The 18,398-nt window shown below is 52.1% G+C and overlaps 1 protein-coding gene across 2 annotated transcripts in view; it reads left to right on the forward strand.

Moving 5' to 3' along the window:
- PRMT7 (protein arginine methyltransferase 7) overlaps positions 1-11,536 on the forward strand; it is an 84,684-nt gene extending 73,148 nt beyond the window's left edge. For both annotated transcript variants that reach the window (XR_016225315.1, XR_016225316.1), the window contains exon 22: positions 11,226-11,536. The gene's annotated coding sequence lies outside the window, so the exon portion shown is untranslated. The remainder of the gene's footprint in view (positions 1-11,225) is intronic.
- The last annotated feature ends 6,862 nt before the right edge of the window (positions 11,537-18,398 follow it).

Below are 18,398 nucleotides of genomic sequence, written 5' to 3' on the forward strand. Positions count from 1 at the left end.
TTAAAAAGAATAGCTGTGGGGGCCGGCACTGTGGTGTAGAAGGTTATGCCTCTGCCTGCCGTGCTGGTGTCCCATGTGGGCACTGGTTCAAGTCCTGGCTGCTCCACTTCCGATCCAGCTCCCTGCTAACGTGCCTAGGAAAGCAGCAGAAGATGGCCCAAGTGCTTGAGCCCCTGCACCCACATAGGCGACCTGGAGCTCCTGGCTCCTGGCTTTGGATCAGTCCAGCTCTGGCTGTTGTAGCCAGTTTTGGAGTGAACCAGTAGATGGAAGACCTCTCTTTCTCTCCTTCTCTCTCTCTCTAACCCTGCCTTTCAAATAAATAAATAAATAAATAAATAAAAATCTTTAAAAATAAAAAATAAAGGTACACAAATTCCCAGCACATGTCACATGACTTCAGTTTCTTCTGCTTGTATAGGGCAAGTCTTGTTAGAACCTGGCTGTTCATCAGAGAAATCTGCACGTGTGGTTGAACTGCACGCTCTTGTCTGAGACTCATTTTGTCTTTAGTATTTGTGATGGCAGTTCTCTTGTCATTCTTCACTACATTCAGGAAAGCCTCTCTCTGCTTCAGCTTATCAGATACTTCATAATTCAAATTCTTAACTAGCGAGTGCTTATTTAATTCAAATTTTTAACTAGCGAATGCTTATTTCTTTCCCTCAGAGTTGAACTTGAAAGGCACAGTGTGTGTTTAGTCCTAGACTGAGCTTTCTCATCATGTCTGGAAACTTTTCTTGTATTAGTTCTTTCTTAATGTTTACTTTGTGCCTCATGCCGGTCTTCTCTGCCAGGCCATGCCACTACTTCCCACTTTCCAGATCATTTATTTGCTCCTCTCCTTGCTTTTCTTGCCTACGTTTTTGGTTTGCTGTCTCACTTTATCCCCCACATCACTGATTTCTTTGCTCTGTTGTTTCTGTTATGCCAATTATTATATCCAGGTGTTTCTCACTTCTCTCATAGTTTTCACCATGAATTTACATTTGGCTCTGATGTGTTCCTGTTGGTCGTCTTATTCTTTTTGTCATTTAGTTCTTTCAAAGGAGTTCTTGTCCTATTCATCTCATTTTTTCCTGAGGCCTTTTGGATTCCATCACATAAATTCATTGACACGCATCCAGTGCTGGCTGTGTGCACACACTGCTGCTACTGGCTAGTGCTCACTGCACTCCTCAGTGGAGTGCAGCAGAATTCAGAATTCTGCAGCTCCAGCTACTCTGGGGCAGGTTCTGATGAAAGAATTCATTTGTTCTATCTTGTTCCAAAAAAGAATGCTATAGACATGATTCCATGTAAACGCGAGGCTTTGTGTTTGTTTTTAAGCAGTGAGGGTATTGGAGCTACAGGCCAGTGAAGGCAGACGAAACAAGACCCAGCCAGGCAGAGTGCGGGAAGCGAGGGCCTCCTTATTCTGATGGCAGCTTCAGGTGGGCACAGAGGGGAGGTGACTTGATGGGGTGGTCCTGTTGAATCTGTGCGCAGGGTTGCAAGCTTCTTTAGTTTTAGCTTCTCGCTTCAATGGCTGTAGCCCAGAAGAGGCCCTGTGACCCGTTTGCTCCCTGGGTGGGAAATGCTCATTTTCTTCCCCTCACTGGGATGGAATTGAAAGGAAATAGAGTAAAGATAATACAGGTGATGGCGTGGGATGCCTGTATGTAAACAGTATAACAGCTACCTACAGACAGACAGACAGACACACACACACACACACACACCCTGCTCATCTACCTAAAGTCAGTATTGATTGAACAACTAATTAGTTTGTATTTCCTGTGCTCTGAATCAGAGTCTCCCTGTGTCAGGGCATCAAGAGTAATCTGTTCGGGAGGAAGCTTCTCGGGGGCTCTCTGTTCCCACAGTGGCCTCATTTCACACTTCAAGGGAACCAGTTTTTCGAGTGACAGATTGATTGCTGTATGGGCGGTTACCAAAAAAGAATCTATTTTATTAGCTGTTTGTCTTGCAAAGTAAAATCGTTTTTTAAAACTTTATCAAAATGTCATCTTCCTGGGTTTAGAATTTGCCCTCTGGCTGGTCCCTCGGTGAATAGCTGTCACGTCACAGCCCAACACAGGACAGGTGAGCTCAGGCCCACAGTGCCCCGCCTGGGATCCCTTAGGGGGCACAGGTCTTATCCTGGACTTAAACTGCCTTTTTTTTTAATATGTCAAAGGAAAATAAAAAAATCTAGAGATTCACATACATGAGAGACCATGTATAGGTAAATTTGCTTTTGTTTGAGGAAGAAATATACAATATTTCACTTACTCATTTTCTTAGATTAAAAACAAGGAAATACACTAACCAATTAAAAAGTATTTGGTTTCCTGCTGTGGCAGTTAAGGAAGAAGAGAAGACACGGAGAAGCTGCAGGCATATGGGAAGGGAGGGAGTGAGTCCAGTCCCAGGGTACCTGGGCTGGCCAGCTGCCTCTGTCCTTAGCCCCTATCTCATCCTCAGCTTGTCTGAGCAGAGTGAAGGGCAACCACTCCCAGCTCCTGACCCCATTCCCAGTCCCTGCACCTCACTCTTTCCTGGCCATCACCTCCAGGCCTCCTCCCTTCTTGCTCGCACAGGTGCACAAGCCTGCATCTGGCCCCTCCCATCATGCTCCAGCTCCAAACCTGCACCCCTTCCACTCCCCACCAGCAGCTCTGACTCCACTCTGCCCCTGTGCACATCTCCAGATCCTCCTCCCCAGCAGGGTAGAGCTCTGCATATCGCCTGGCTCCAGGGCCCTTGCCTCAGGCTCTGCCTTTCCAGCCTCACTGCTGCCCTCTTCCCTTGTGCTGTTTGTGCTGTGGCCCCAACCTCTTGCCTGCGTCCTTCCTGGAACACGCCATGCTCCTCCACGCCTCCACGCCTTTGCACATGCTGCTTCCCGTGTCTGGAGCCCTCTTCCCAGCCGGCGCACCTGGCTCAGCTCCAAGGCTGTCAACCCCCTCCTCTCAACTGCACATCTCTAGGCTTTGGGTTGCCAGCCCAGAACCCCCTGAGCACCAAGCACAGGGCCCAGCCCCTGAGGGACACGTGGGGAAAAACTGAATAAATAATGAAGTGGTTTCTAGACAGGTGGGCATGGCAGTCACCAAGGGGTTCAGTTCCCTCTGTACACACCAGGGGGCACAGCAGGAGTCGTGAAAAACTGCTCCCAGTTGTTCAAACTGGTGCTTCCATTAGGCTACCTTGTCGTAAAGGAAGATAAGCCAAACTGGAGCCTTCCTGGCTCAAAGATTTGTGTGAACTCATGTGTGTGTGGAGTTGGCACCTAGAGCTTGCTGGGATCATCACCGCATGCCCCTCCTCTCTCATCAGTAGCTTTGGGGTATCCACTGTCAGCTTAGAGCACTGCATGTTTAATGCTCTCAACAGCCTAGAGAGGTCAGGTACCATTGCCCCCATCCTCACAGAGGAAACTGAGATGGGGGGGCAGTGGAAGGGTTACACAGCTAAAGAGTGGGGCACAGTCCAGACTTGGGGAGTTAGACTTATTTATGGGCCCATCCAGGTGCTATGTGGTACTAAGAGGCGCCCCAGGGGTCTGGGAAGATGTGCTGCCACTGCCTCCCTCTTCTCTTCCGCCCTCAGCTGTCCCAGAGGGACTGAGGTGGAGGCTGCTGGGCTTTGTGCTTAGCACCTGAGTGTGAATGGGTCCAGCAGCGGCTGTCCTGCATGACAGTCTGTTCAGAGAGCTGGAGGGACCTGGAAGGCATAAACCCAGCAGGAACCAGGCAGAAGGATTGCTGTGGGCCACGGGTGGTGCGGACACATCCTGGTCAGGCCCCATGTCTCTCACCAGCGTCCCTCGGCCTTTCTGCCATCCGTTCTCCACCCAGGGGCCAGAGTGACCTGTCCATGTACAAACTGGAGCACCCTCCCAGCTTCAAACCCTCTCATGCCCCTCCTCCCCCCCCCCCCCGGGTAAAATCCATGCCGTGTACACCTTCCTCTCCCTTCTCACTCTGGCCAATCCTCTTCCCACCTCTGGGGCCTCGGACGCCTTCTGTGTCCTCTCGTGGTCGCTGCTTTCTCCCCGTATGGACATTCCCCCAACACAGAATGCCCTGCCTTGCCTGGCAAGCTCTCCTGCCCTTTGGGTCTCAGCCCAGTCCCTTTGTCTTCTCGATTCCCCGCAGTGAGCACCCGTGTGTCTAGCACTGCCCGGAGGTGGGCTCTGGGAGGGCTGGGACCTGGGTCCCAGGGCACAGTCCTGGCCACCTGGGTACAGGGAGCAGGAGGAAAGTGCCCCAAATGTCCTCCAAAGGGACGTGCACGCTCTGGTTCTGGAAGCTGGGGCCTGGGGGCAAAGGGACAACCCACAGGTGGGGTACTGCAGCGTGCCAGGGCTGTGGTCACCTGGACCCCTGCTGAAGCTGCAGCAGGCGGGGCAGGTGGAGGAGAAAAGAGGGGCAAGAACGGAGCCGGGACCTGTTTCGTTTTGGGCTGCGTGAGGAAAGATAAGCCAGGAAGAGCACTTGGGAAAGGACGGAGAGGGCAGAAAAAGGAGCTAAAACACAGCACTGTGCTTACTTAATTCTCAGATAATCTCCCCTTTTTCTTTTTCACTTAGAATAGCTGGAAAGGGAGGGCCCTGCGCAGCAGTCTGGCATGAGGAGAGCAGTGTGGAAGCCGCGGCTGCAGCCTTCGCTCTATTTTTACCTTCCTGACACTACTGCTTTGAGGCCCGAGGAGGCCTTCTGGCCTGAGGTGGCCCCAGCCGGCGTCGCAGAGGCCGTGTGGCCAGGCCTCGCCTGCTTCTCCAGAAACCACCAGAAAGCTGGCTCTTCACTCCTCTGCCCAGAAATAAACGCACCAAAGGCTCTCTGGCAGTCCTGAGGGATGTGAATGCAAAATCACCCCACAGATTGCTTCTGTTTGCTCCCCTCGGTTCAAAGCTGTGTTTTTGTTTGCATTAGTTACATTAAAATTGGACAGTAATTAGTGTTCTTAGAATAGAATCTCCGTATTCCCAAGTTTAGTAAGAGAAACCACCTAGGGACAAGAGACGTGGACATATGCGAGACACTGTTCCATTAGCCACAGCCTTTTATGGCCTCGGCAGGCACACCTGCCAGGCGGGATTCGTGGCATGCCATGGCGCTCTGTCTGTGGTCGCTTTTCATTCGGTTCCCGCTCCAGGTCAAGGAAGCCTTTGACATCTGTGGCCAGCAGCTCTGGGGGTTTGCCAGCTTCCAATTATGTTTCTTTTTTAAAATATTGATAAACAGTCCCCTGTTGATTCCAATGTTTTTAAACACGGAGCCTGCAGTTGTTGGCTTTGAACAAACACAACAAGTCCCGCAGGCCTCCTCGGGCCCACCAGCCCCGCCTGCACTTCTGGGTTTCTGGACTTGAGTTCAAATGCTGAAGCCAGAAAACTGCCCCTCTGTGGAGGGGTGGGTGTCGCTCCAGAATTCAAAATCAGGCCTGGCCAGGCTGCAGGTGAGGCCCCAAATCCCCCAGGTGGGGACTTTAGGCTTCTACTACCACCTGGCTCCTGCTCTGGATTTAAGCTGGAGGCGGGGGGGGTAAGGAGGGAGGAATCACCATCCATCTCCCACTGCAGCACATCTGGTTATCACTTTGCATCTTTGTTTTAAAAAGAGAGGCCGGTGCCGCGGCTCACTAGGCTAATCCTCCGCCCAGCGGCACCGGCACACCGGGTTCTAGTCCCGGTCGGGGCGCCGGATTCTGTCCCGGTTGCCCCTCTTCCAGGCCAGCTCTCTGCTGTGGCCAGGGAGTGCAGTGGAGGATGGCCCAGGTGCTTGGGCCCTGCACCCCATGGGAGACCAGGAAAAGCACCTGGCTCCTGGCTCCTGCCAACGGATCAGCGCGGTGCGCCGGCCGCAGCGCGCCGGCCACGGCGGCCATTGGAGGGTGAACCAACGGCAAAGGAAGACCTTTCTCTCTGTCTCTCTCTCTCTCACTGTCCACTCTGCCTGTCAAAAAAAAAAAAAAAAAAAGAGAGATTTATCTATTATTTGAAAGGCAGAGTGACAGGAAGAAGGAAGAGGGGAAGGAGAAGGAGGAGAGGAGAGGAGAGAGAGAATATCTTTCATGTGCTGGTTCTACCAGTGGTCAGGTGTTGACATTGCTTCTGTAGTGACCATGTCCAGAGAGGAGTCCACTGTTGCAAATGGGACATATCAGTGATGTCATGAGAAGCATGAGGCCCTGTGTGGTCTCGGCAGCTGAGGTCACGTTGGCCTGCCCAGCTCCTTGTCCTTGCCCTCATCCCTCCTGAGACATGAGTGTGGGCACCACCACACCCTTCCACTCTACACCACAGCAGGGCAGCCACTACTGCATCACCGTTGTAGAGATGATGAGGCCCACAGTGGGTAAAGCGTGCTGCCCAAGGTCTCAGGGAGGAGTTAGCGTCTGAACCCCATCTGTCTGACTCTAAAACTCACGCTCTTCTCAATCTACCCTGCCAGGAGCCGCCTCATCCCACCTCCTGCCTTATGCAAGAGGCTCCTCAAATGCATGTTTGGAGTGATACGGTCCTAGGTGAAGGTCAAAGGTTGTGTGGAGCAGAGCAAGCAGCTGTGGTACTGCTTGTGGAGTTCCGTCCAGCTCCACTGGGGTGTTCCCCAGAGTTCGGAGACTGTCGGCATGATGCACTTTGGTTCTAATTTTAAAAGGTAATTAAGGATTAGCTTGGTGACCATCAGGCTCTTGTGCGACATCCCAGGAAATAGGGCCAACCACGTTACAGGGTAAATCAGATATAATCAGCTTCTAATTCAATGTGGTAGCTCTAAGCAACATTTACCAAGGTACAGAGGCAGTCTGCATTAGACAGCAGTGACGGTAGGAGGAGACTCAGACAAGCAGACTCAACTGCTCTAAGAGTTTTCTAAAAATTAAGTGGAAGAGATGAACACTCTCAGTATCACATACTACAGGTTCACTAACTCTTATGTCCCAGACCCAGATGAGGGCCACGTACAGGCCTACAGACTTGCTCTGCCATGGTCACGTCCCCTAGTCCCTGATGAAGGTGCCCACTAGATGCCTGGAACACCTCCCTGCTCAAAACTGAACCTAGAAAGTCAGTGTGCAGGGCTGGTCATTCTAAGGCCTGGAGATTGTAACTGGGCACATGCATACAGCAAACAGCTAGTCAGTCCAATTGGTGAGAATTTCTCTTCTAAATGGTGGTTTGGGGGGTAATAGATAATAACAATCAGATTACTGGATGATTATCACCGGATCTGCTACTTTTGCACTGGGATGACCACTCCCCTCTGCCCCCTTCCTTTCAGAGCTCTGCCAGGAAACGTCCTCCGTGAGGTGCTGGGACCCAGAGCTGAGGTTTCAGAGGCTCAGTGCAGCCTGGGCAGCTGTTGCCAGGTGGCTGCAGTACCAGGATGGAAGCTCAGAGGAGGAGCAGGGTCTTTGGGTATAGGGATGCTATTGGGTAGAATGGGAAGGGGTTTCTGGGAGAGATGCGGTAGGCAAAGTAGGGAGATGGGGTTGGAGAGACCTGGCCCTGGGTCTGTTCAGCATCCCTCATCTCTCTCCACAGTTGTGACATTCACTGAGCCCCATTCTGCATCACTGACGGTCTAGGCACTGAACTGACAGAAGTCATAATTCACACGACCCTCCTGAGTCATGCACACTGTGAAACAAAGTTCAGAGTCTTATGGGAACCACCTGGGCTGGAGTGTGAACACTGACACTGGAATTCTGATTTGTTAGGCTCCAAAGCTCGGGTACTTTCTGCAGCATCACTTTTCCTGGGCCAGCCCACCTGTGGCTAGGGGCAGGCGAGGGGGCAGGGTGGGGGGAGGTGGGGCACTTCAGTTCCTAGCTGACTGATTGTTCTAGGAGTGTTTGGGCTGGATGGTCCTGGCAGGCAGTCACCAGTGGGGGTTTCTGAGCCAGCTCCTCGGATCTGTGCTACACACCCTAGGGTAATGTCCAACAGGGAGAGGAAACATAACTCATGAATTTGGGCCACTGAGGCTGGAAGCGGAGTCAGGGTGGTCAGGGTATGGGGTAAACGAGATGCTACAAGGAGTGTGTTTGAAGACAGGGTGCAGGGAGGCTGTATGCACTGGGGTGGAAGTGGGGCAGGGCTGGGGTGGGGTGAGGGAAGACCAATGCAGAGCAGTGAAGCAGCCTCTGGCTCCAAGCCTTCTGATCCTGCTCTGTCTGTCCACCTTCCTGAACTGAAGCCTCGCCTGGAAGGGCACTGTCCAGTCCCCACCTCAGTAGGCTGCTGTAGGAAATGTAGTCTTCCTCTCACTAGGGGAGGTTTCAGGGCAGTGGGTTGGGCCACAAGCAGGGGATTTCTCAGGTACAGGGCAGCCTGCTGTGCCAACTTCCTGGAAGCTGCCTTCTTAAAAATCTATTTATCTATCTGGAAGAGAGAGAGAGAAATATCGACCTCCTGGTTCACTCTCCCAAATTATGCAACAGCCAGAGCTGGGCTAGGTTGAAGCCAGGTGCCAAGAACTCCATCCGGGTCTCCAATGTAGATGGCAGGGACCCAAGTACTTGGACTTTCACCTGCTGCTTCTCAGGATGTACATCAGCAGGAAGTTGGAATCTGGAGTGGAGCCAGGACCCAAACCCAGGCACTCCAACATGGAAGCAGCTTCGCAAGTCTCATCTTAATTGCTAGCAGGAGCTGCCGCTTCCCAGATCTCCCTGCGGCTCTGACTTTCCTCCCAGCCGGGGCTCGCTGGTGGCCTTCCTCTGACCCTCCAAGTCCCCCCTTTGGACCCTCGTTTCCCCAGCTCCTGCCATGATTGGTAAGGTCTAATTCCTAGAATAAAGGTCTGCTCCATCATGCCTGTAGTGCTTCTGCCTCTCTGACAAAGCCCTGGGTCATGCAGTACCGCCCCCTTCAGGCCTCAGTTTCTCTCAAAACGGGCCTGGTATGAGACATACAGTCCCAGGAAGCAGCTGCAGGTGGGGGCTAAGGGCTGGGGGCCTGGGAGTGGTTCTGTGGTGTGTAGGACCATCATAATCTGAGGACAAGACTTAGGCCAGGATCGTGATTCAGCCAGGCTTTCCACCTTGGCACCAGCTGGAGGAGTCCCACAGGGCAGGGACCACCTGAGGCCCGAGGACACTTTCATGAGGGTGGTGCTAGGAGCAGTTCATCCTGGCGGTGACTGGTTACACAGCACGGTGGGTGGGCGCTGTGACTGAGTGTTGGAGCTGTCAGCTGGTCAGAGCCTTTCTTAACTGGATCCTGATCTCTCAGTGGGGAATGCGGCCCCCAGCTGGAACACCATTCCTCTAGGAAACCAGTGTGTGCCGAGTTAGGAGGCTTCCAGGAAGGTGCCAGAAGGGCAGGAATGGCTCACAGGGACTGAGATGTGCTCTGCTGCACCGAGATGGACTTGCCGGAGAGCAGGCTTGGTTCCTGCAATGAGGATGAGCTCGTCCTGCCTCTGGAATCTATAGGGCGGGTTTGTAGATACCATATCAGGTGTAGCACCCACAGCATCCTATCTCCCAGGGCCCTAGGGACTTCGCTCCTACCCTAACACTCTGACCTCTGAAGTCCATGTGCTTCAGAGCTCACCTCCCTGGAACAGCCTTCCCCGCCCACCCCGTGCACAGCTACGCCTCCTCCCTGCTTCCTGTCCTAAAACCGCACTCGGAACACAGCATGTGCCGTCTGGTTGTCTTTCTCCTTCTGGAACGCAACGCTCCATGAGGGCAGGGGTCCTGTCTGATGGTTCCCTCTTGGATGGCTGACACCCGGAGCAGTGCCTGGCTCAGCACATTCACCCACATGAATACGGTGCAGGTCAGAGCTGACATCCCTGTGAAGAGAGTGGTCTGCCCGGGGCCCCGTCTCTACCTCTCTCTTCATTCACGCCGGAAATGCTAAGGACAGCAGCCCTGGCCCTGGCCGGCTGCTCTGTGATGTCCCAAAGGCTGATTTGATCAATTAAGTACCAAACAGGAGTTCTCAACATCCAGGGGTTTTTAAATGTCTTTTTTTTCTGATCATTACCCTTGATAGTGGGATCTGTAACCATCTGGGAAGTGGATTTGGTGCGATTAAATTCTTTCCTAGCCTAATCCTTTATGGAAAACAAAAGTTTTAAACGGAGTGAATTAGAATGGATTTGCTGAGGTTTGATTGTTTGCACAATGATTTTGCCCTGGCTCATTTCAAAACCAGGGCTGGGCATCATACCCTGAGGAATATTGGAATGAACCTTCCTGTAACTGAAGGGAATAGACTCCACTCCCCGTGTGGCAGCACTTCCTGGGGCCTGTGACTACAGGGGTGACAGCACACATGGGTGTCGGAGATACCAAAGCCCTTGAGAAGAGCTGTCAGAAAGCCACACACCAAGCCTTGGTGAGGCTGCGGGGTGGCTGGGGTGGTAGGCAGAATTATAACCTCTGGCCTTGGTACTGTTTTCTCCTGAAATCCCCAAGGGCCACAGCTTGGCAAAGGTGGGTGTGAGAGAGCGGGGCCCAAAGAGGGACTGACTGGCAACCTTGAGAAACAAGACCGACAGGCCATGGTGAGGGCTCCTCAGGAAAGAGCGGAGGAGTCACCTGCGGCCCTGGCCCTCCTGCCACTGAGGCACTAGGCACTAGTCCCCATGTGCAGTCCAGCCCCGACTCCAGTGGTGTCATGATAGGCTGAAACACTGCACAGCACAGAGAAGAAAAAAAGTCTATCCATACGAGCAGGGAATGAAAGGTACAGAGACTTGGTGGACCTAATCCAGTGACTTGCAAAACTATGTGGGGAGCCTCGTTCTTGACAACCTCAGAGTGGGTGGCCCCGAGTCCCCTCTCTGTAACCCCAGTCACATGTATCCTGACATGCCAGGCCCAGGGACCAAATTTTGGTAGACCCTGGCTATTACTCAGACATTTAGTAACTGAGAAAATGGGATTTTCCTCTTCTGTTGATTTGCTGTTTGACTTTGGGGTTAATCATTTGTGGAATCTGCCCCCTAGGACCTATAGCTGTTGAGGCTACTGGAGGAGACTACTGCCAAGTGGGGACAGCAGAGTTTAGTCCCCTGAAACAGGTGTTTTGGTGAGGGTTTGGAGTCACAGATCTGGGACCCACTGCCCTGGACCACACAGAACATCTTCCCAGCTGTCAGCAGGGGAGGCACAGACACATTCTGGTGGAGCGGCCTTGGGCTCCTTTCCCACGGAGAATTTGTGGACTTTTTGGGGTAAAATGTGTAGCCTGAGAAACCCTTCTCTTCTTTCAGGAAGGCAAGAGATGGGGCCAGCGTTGTGGTGCAGCTGCCTGCATCCCAGATGAGTACTGGTTTGTGTCCCAGCTATTCCACCTCCGATCCAGCTCCCTGCTTAATGTGTCTGGGAAAGAAGTAAAAGATGGCCCAAGTATTTGGGTCCCTGCCACTACATGAGAGATTGGGATGGAGTTCCAGGCTCCTGACTTTGGCCAAGCCTGGACTGTTCTGGTCATCTGGGGAGTGAACCAGAGGATGGAAGATCAATCTCTCTCCCTCTGTAACTCTGCTTTTCAACTAAATATATCGAAAGAAAAAAAAAGAAAGAGGGAGGGAGGGAGGGAGGGAGGAGAAGGAAAACTGCTCTATGTGGCAGGGGTCCTGGAAACTTGTCATTTAGGTGAAAGGGTGGCGCTGGCCTCCCCCTCGCAGGAAGCTCCTTAGTTTATTTTCCGTCTTCTTTGCTGGTTGTCATTCAGAGGCTGACGGATTGGCCCCCGCCCGCCACTCAGCCTGGACTGGAAATCCAGAGTCGTCGTCTGCCCTCAACACAGAGTTAGTGACAACGAACGCAGGTGGTGTGAGTTCTTTATGCTGGACACCGTGCTGAGCAGTTTAGCTCACTTAATCCTCAACGTCCCTGTCTTAGATGCCAGTCTTACTGCCCTTGGGCAGCAGCAGCAGCAGGGCTGGGATTTGAACCCCCAAGGGTCAGATGCTAGCCTATGCTTTTACTCGGTCTACCAGTCTTCCCAAGGGGCCCCTCTGATGAGTCACTCCTTATTTTATACCCGGAGACAATGAGGCGTAAACCAGAATAAAAGGAGGCTATTATATCACTTTTTGCCATTTACCTAAATTAGATAATAAATCACAGAGCTACTTGAAACAATATACAAGTCAGCCTCCTGAGCATTTAGCTGTGATCATTTAGCAGCATTTGATGGTGCCTATGGCATAATTAACACTTTCTGTAGAAAATCTAGTATTTCTGTGAAATGGAGGCATGAATGAGATGAGAAATTTAACCCGGCCCCTTCTGGGCAGCAGGCCTGGTGGCAGGGGTTGCTGGGGATGGTCGTGGCTACTGGGGGCACGAGCCAGCATTCCCAGCCCTCCCCAGGCCAGGGCGAATCCTGCCGCCCGAGGGAGCAGGGCTGCGTGACGAAGAACTCCAAGCCCATGCATCAGGCTCAGCACAACTGGGCATCTGCCGCTGGCATCTCCAGATGTTCGCCTTTATCAGACCCCAGTGCCGTTCAAGTTTTCATTGAGAGCCTTGTAAAAAGCCCTGGCTGGCTGAGGACGCTTATTGTTCATTTTATTTGAGTTCCTTATCATGTGCAAAATGTTCCAGGCACCATTAGGAGACACAAAAGACTCAGAAAACACAGTTTCAGGGGGCGGAAGCTCAGTGTAGCGGGGAAGAGCCGTGGACGTGGACATTTACAAACATTTGCTGAACAGAATTGGCTGGCAGGATGAAAGTCACTGTCAGCAGCACGCCGGGGCAGGGGGCAGGGTGGTGGCTCTGGGGACCGACTGCTCGCCTGGGGGAGGCTTCCTGCTCTTCACTCATTCATGTGGTCTACAGGTGACAGCCCAGTAAGGTGGGGGCGGGGGCCAGAAGTGGGGCAGCTGTTTGACCAGGAGAAAATACGAAATGGAAGACATATCTTGCTTGTAATAAATATTTTAGGTCTCCATTCAGGTACCTTTTAATTATTGCTTAGCCATAAATGTAGTTTGGCAAGATGCATGGATTGATACCGAGTATGCTAATGGCATTTCGGGAAAACTAAACATAGGTAATGAGAACTGTCCCCATCAATTTGGAAAACTTATATCTGGGGGTTGGCGCTGAGGCATAGTGGGTAAAATCATGGCCTATAGCACCTCATCCTATGTGGGTGCCTGTTCAAGTCCTTGCTGCTCCACTTCTGATCCAGCTCCCTTCTAATATGCCTGGGAAAGCAGCGGAAGATGTCCCAAGTCTCTAGGCCCCTGCACCCACATGGGAGACCAAGAAGAAGCTCCTGGCCCACCCCTGGGCATTGTGGCCATTTGGAGTGAATAAGCAGATGGAAGATATCTCTCCTTCTCTCTCCTTCTTTGTCTCTGTAATTGTCTTTCAACTAAGGAAATAAATCTTAAAAAAAAAAAAAAAACACAACTCATATCTGAAGAGCACCATGGAATGGCAGACAACCCTGCTCATTAACATAGATTAAAGCTGTCTTCTTTGGAAAAGGATAATTTAAATGATCAATAGCCTTTTTGGAACGGCTTTGGGGGTTCGAGTTATGGCACAGTGGATTAAGCCATTGCCTGCAATGCCAGCATCCCATATTGGGGGGCGCCAATGCTAGTCCCAGCTGCTCCACTTCCAATCCAGTTCCATGCTAATGTATCCGGGAAGGTATCAGAAGATGGCCTAAGTGCTTGGGCCTTGCTGCCCACGTGGGCAACTCAGATGGAGTGCTGGGCTTCCAGGTTTGGCCCGGACCAGATCTGTTGTAGTGGTCATTTGGGGAGTGAACCAGTGGATGAAATATCTGTTACTCTGCCTTTCAAATAACGCAATAAATTAATCTTTTAAAAATAAAATCAACTTCATTTATCCTTTATCAAAAAAAGGATTGGTAGACACTTATAACAAAAGATATTTTGTTATATGAGATTATTAAAAAGGAGTAGGAAATTAGAACCCAGTCAGAAAAAAAGAAAACACATTTTTAGGGACGACATTATGGTGTAGCAGGTTAAGCCACTGCCTGCAATGCCAGTATCCCATATGGGCCCTGGCTGCTCCACTTGTGATCCAGCACCCCAGTAATATACCTGGTAAAGCAGTAGAAGCTAGTCCAAGTTCTTGGGCCCCTGCCACCCACACGGGAGACCCAGAAGAAGTTCCTAACTCTTGGTTTTGGTCTGGCCCAGTGCTGGCCATTTAGCCCTCTGGGGAGTGAACCAGCAGATGGAAGACCTCTCTCTCTGTTTTTCCCTCTTTCTCTGTAATTCTGCCTTTCACATAAAAGAAATTGAAAAAAAAATTATTAAAAAACACAAAGAAAAGACTTTTATTAACCACAATGGTCCATCTCATTTTTGTAATCAAGCTCTAAATTATCTTTGAGCTTCCTGGAACCCAAGGCAAAAAGGGAAACATATTCAAGTACATAGCTATGGCTGCTACAATGGACAATGTATGCTAATTCATGAGTATTTATTTGTGAAAACAATTTCACAATTTATAAAAATAAGAGAGGCAAGGATGACTTACAGGAAAATGGGAGAGATATTTTAAAAATATTTAGAAAAGACTGATTTCGGCTGGCGCCACGGCCTAATAGGCTAGTCCTCTGCCTGCGGCACTGGCACCCCAGGTTCTAGTCCCAGTCAGGGCGCTGGATTCTGTCCCGGTTGCCCCTCTTCCAGTCCAGCTCTCTGCTGTGGCCAGGGAGTGCAGTGGAGGATGGCCCAAGTGCTTGGGCCCTGCACCGCATGGGAGACCAGGAGAAGCACCTGGCTCCTGCCATCGGATCAGTGCGGTGCACCGGCCGCAGCAGCCATTGGGGGGTGAATCAATGGAAAAGGAAGACCTTTCTCTCTGTCTCTCTGTCTCACTGTCCACTCTGTCAAAAAAATAAAAAATTTAAAAAAAAGACTGATTCCAAAATTTTTTGTGAGATGCGAAGCATGGGAAATGCAGACAGACATGCCCACTAAGTTCTGGGTGAACCTGGGATAGCTCCAATTCAATCAGCTTATCGCTGAATGAACCACTTCTGGCAGTGAGCGAGTCAGGGCCAGGGACCTGGACGTAGGCTTCTGGCAGTGTCTGGCTATGGTTAGGTATAGGCTGTATTCTGTCTCTCTGGTCTGCCTGGACAGTGCCTGGTACATTCTGTATACGAAGAACTCAAATGTGGTTCTGCCTCCCTTGGGCTGAGAACTCCAGGAGGGCAAGGACACAGCCCCAGCATCCCTGTTTGGTTCTCAATTAGTGTTGGATGACAATAGCTCACAAACTTAACACAGGAAAGGGGTCTATAAAATGAAAAACACCATTTGCCACTTAGTGGAGGCATTTCAGATCTGCCAGTGATCTGACTGTGGGGAACCCCTGCATAGCCTGCATAGTGGCAGCCAGGGGGTAATGAAGTATCAGGTGGGTAGTACAGCTGGATTCTATTTTTTTTTTATTTTTGACAGGCAGAGTGGACAGTGAGAGAGAGAGAGAGAGAGAGAGAGAGAAAGGTCTTCCTTTACCGTTGGTTCACCCTCCAATGGCCGCTGTGGCCAGCGCACAGCGCTGATCTGAAGCCAGGAGCCAGGAGCTTCTCCTGGTCTTCCATGTGGCTACAGGGAGTGCAGTGGGCCATCCTCCACTGCACTCCTGGGTCACAGCAGAGAGCTGGCCTGGAAGAGGGGCAAGCAGGACAGAATCCGGCACCCCGACTGGGACTAGAACCCGGTGTGCCGTCACCCCAGGTGGAGGATTAGCCTATTGAGCCGCAGCACCAGCCTACAGCTGGGTTCTGCTTTAGGAGGACCTGCTGATGGAGTGCTTACCTAAGGGGTCTGCACAGGCGGCTGGCAAGCTGTCCTGGGGGTGCTGCCACCAGCCCCCACTCCCTGCCTGGGGATCCCTGGAAAAGTCAGCTTTAATCTCAGCCTTGTTCTCCTCATCTCTGAAGTGGGGATTTAACAGTCCCTAAGTGACAGATCAAAGTGTCTTGAAGGTAGATTGTCCACAGAACTGCCAAAGGGCCAACACAGACAAGGCTGGCGTGTGGATGTGGCTCCTGTGGCTATTGTCATGCCCTGCACACTGAAGGCCACCAGCTCCCTGCCCCACAACCTCACCTAAATGGCAGAAGTTTTCCACCTCACGGGAGAGGAGGCTGAGCTTAGCAACTCAATCAAACCTTATGGCTTCCCTACCGCGTCTGAAAAGTGAGGCATGAGACCGTCCCGCCTGTCCCCTGAGGGTGGTGGGAAGCAAGTGCTGTGAGGGCCCTGGCCAGGCAGTCCCCACCCTGCCACACAGGGACTGCAGACTCAGAAGATCTGCTGCATGGCACTGGCACACGAACACCTGGCATGTGCTAGTGTCAGTGTTACACACTGTGCTTACTCCACAGGTGGCGAGCACAGGGCCCAGGGGCCAGAGGCAGCAGGGCATCCGCTCGGGATCTGGGAATGCAATCCGCGTTTCCTACACGGGTGGTAGGGACCCAAATACTTCAGCCATCACCTCTGCCTCCCAGGGTGGTCTGCATTAACAGGAAGCTGGAATTGGGAGCCAAGCTAGGAGTTGAACCCAGGTTTAATCGCTACACCAAACATCCATCTCAGTTTGTCTTTTAATTCAGAAGTTTTCCAGACACAGAGAAGAATGCAGAACATACAAGGCAGCTGTTAGAAGTATTTAGGCAAAATAGAGGGTGACAGAGGGACCCGAAGCTTTGATGGACCCTGGCCTCACAAGCACTGGAGAGAATTTGGGTGGAGTGGGGACTCCCAATGGTGGGACCTTAGCATGCGTGGTGTCAGGTCGGGAACCGCGGGCTGTTGTGCAGAGGCCAGTGAATGCTCCTAAGTGGGGAATTAGCTGGCACTGCTGATTCCCAGGGTTGGAGGGTGGGGGCTGGCTGCTGCTCAGCATTCCGGTGTGAAGAGAGAGCGCAGAACAACTCTGAGAAGCCAGCAGGAAGATAGCGTGTGGCTGCCCTGCTGTGACCAGAATGGCCTACAGCCGCAGGAGAGGGAGCTCTCAGGGACAGCAGGCCTATGTGAGACGGTTGGGATGGTCAGAGCTACAGGACAGGTCCGCCTAGTCCCCCACCCCTAGGCCCAGTGTCTGTCCTCCGGCCAGGACCACCCTGCTCCTGTGATCACAGAGGGGAAGAACCTGCTTGGGTACCTTGTACTGGGGCCCTGCTGCAGGGCTGGAGTGGAGAGCTCCAGCTGTGGAGGACACACTGTCTAACCAGGCGGGGCCAGAGCTGCATCCGAGCACACTCCTGGACAGCCTCCACCATCCCCTGCCAGAGTGGCCACTATACTTTAGGCTGGAGCCCTGGGCTTGTGGGGCGCCGACTAGCCCCTGTCTTGTTCCCCACTGGGTCCCCTCCTGCTCTCCCTTGCAGGCATGGATGGAGGGGTGGAAGTAAGGGTTGGGAGGGGAAGGAAAAGGGGAGGAACTGAGAATGGATTCTGCCTGCTGGGCTGCCCACAGGACTTGAGCCTGGCAGATGAAGGATGGTGGGTCATGATTAAAAAAAAAAAAAAAAAATGAGGCCCGCACGGTGGAGGAAGCACCGCCAACAAGTGCAGCACTGCTGCCAGACAAGCCGAGTCGCCGACACAAGCCCTGCGCTGTACCCTGACGTGTTCTCTAAAAGGGAGCTCCTGATGCCTTGCCTGGGTGGCACCCAGGACAAGTGGCTGTGATACCCTAGGATCCTGGGGCAATGTGAAGGCCACCAAAAAGTGCTGAGGCTAGGAGGCCTCAGGGGCAACCATGGACACCAGGCAGCCAGAGTCCAGATTGCCAGGACTTGGTCCTGCCCAGGCCAGAGCAGGGAGGCTGGGGCAGAAAGAGGCTCCGAGCCAGGGTCAGAGGGAGGGTGCAGGGAAAGCAAACATGCTTTGTGACACGATGAGTTTGAGAAGGCATGGGACAGCTGGAAATGTGGGCCTGCGCCAGGAAAGCATTGGAGGCAGGAGGTTAGACAGTCAGTTGCATCAGGAAGCTTGCAAATAGCCAGAGCTGTTTGCTGAGAAAAGAAACTAGCTAACGATGGCCTGGAGAGGAGGGCCTGAATCTAGAACCAGAAAAGAGACAGGAAGAGGAGGTCAGAGGTCACTGGGAAAGTGCAGTGCATGCGGCCAGGAAGGCAGAGGCACCTGCTGCACAGAGCCGTGCCCAGCCAGAGATGCAGGGAGGCCTGGGCACCTTCCTGGGAAAGGAACAGGAGGGAGGTAGTGCAGATTACCAGGAGTGAGTGGGTGGTAGGGCATGAAAGAAAACCGTACTGACTGTTGAGATATCCCAACAGCAGCTGTTTTTTTCTTTTTTAAAAAATTTTATTTAAGGTATACAAATCTCATGTATTTCAGCAGCAGCCTGTTTAAGAACCAAAGGCACCCTTGGCCCAGTGACCAGCACCAACACACACT

Source organism: Oryctolagus cuniculus, chromosome 18 (assembly GCF_051225735.1).
Source record: "Oryctolagus cuniculus isolate XC-2025 breed Fujian yellow rabbit chromosome 18, ASM5122573v1, whole genome shotgun sequence".
Lineage (NCBI taxonomy): Eukaryota > Metazoa > Chordata > Mammalia > Lagomorpha > Leporidae > Oryctolagus > Oryctolagus cuniculus.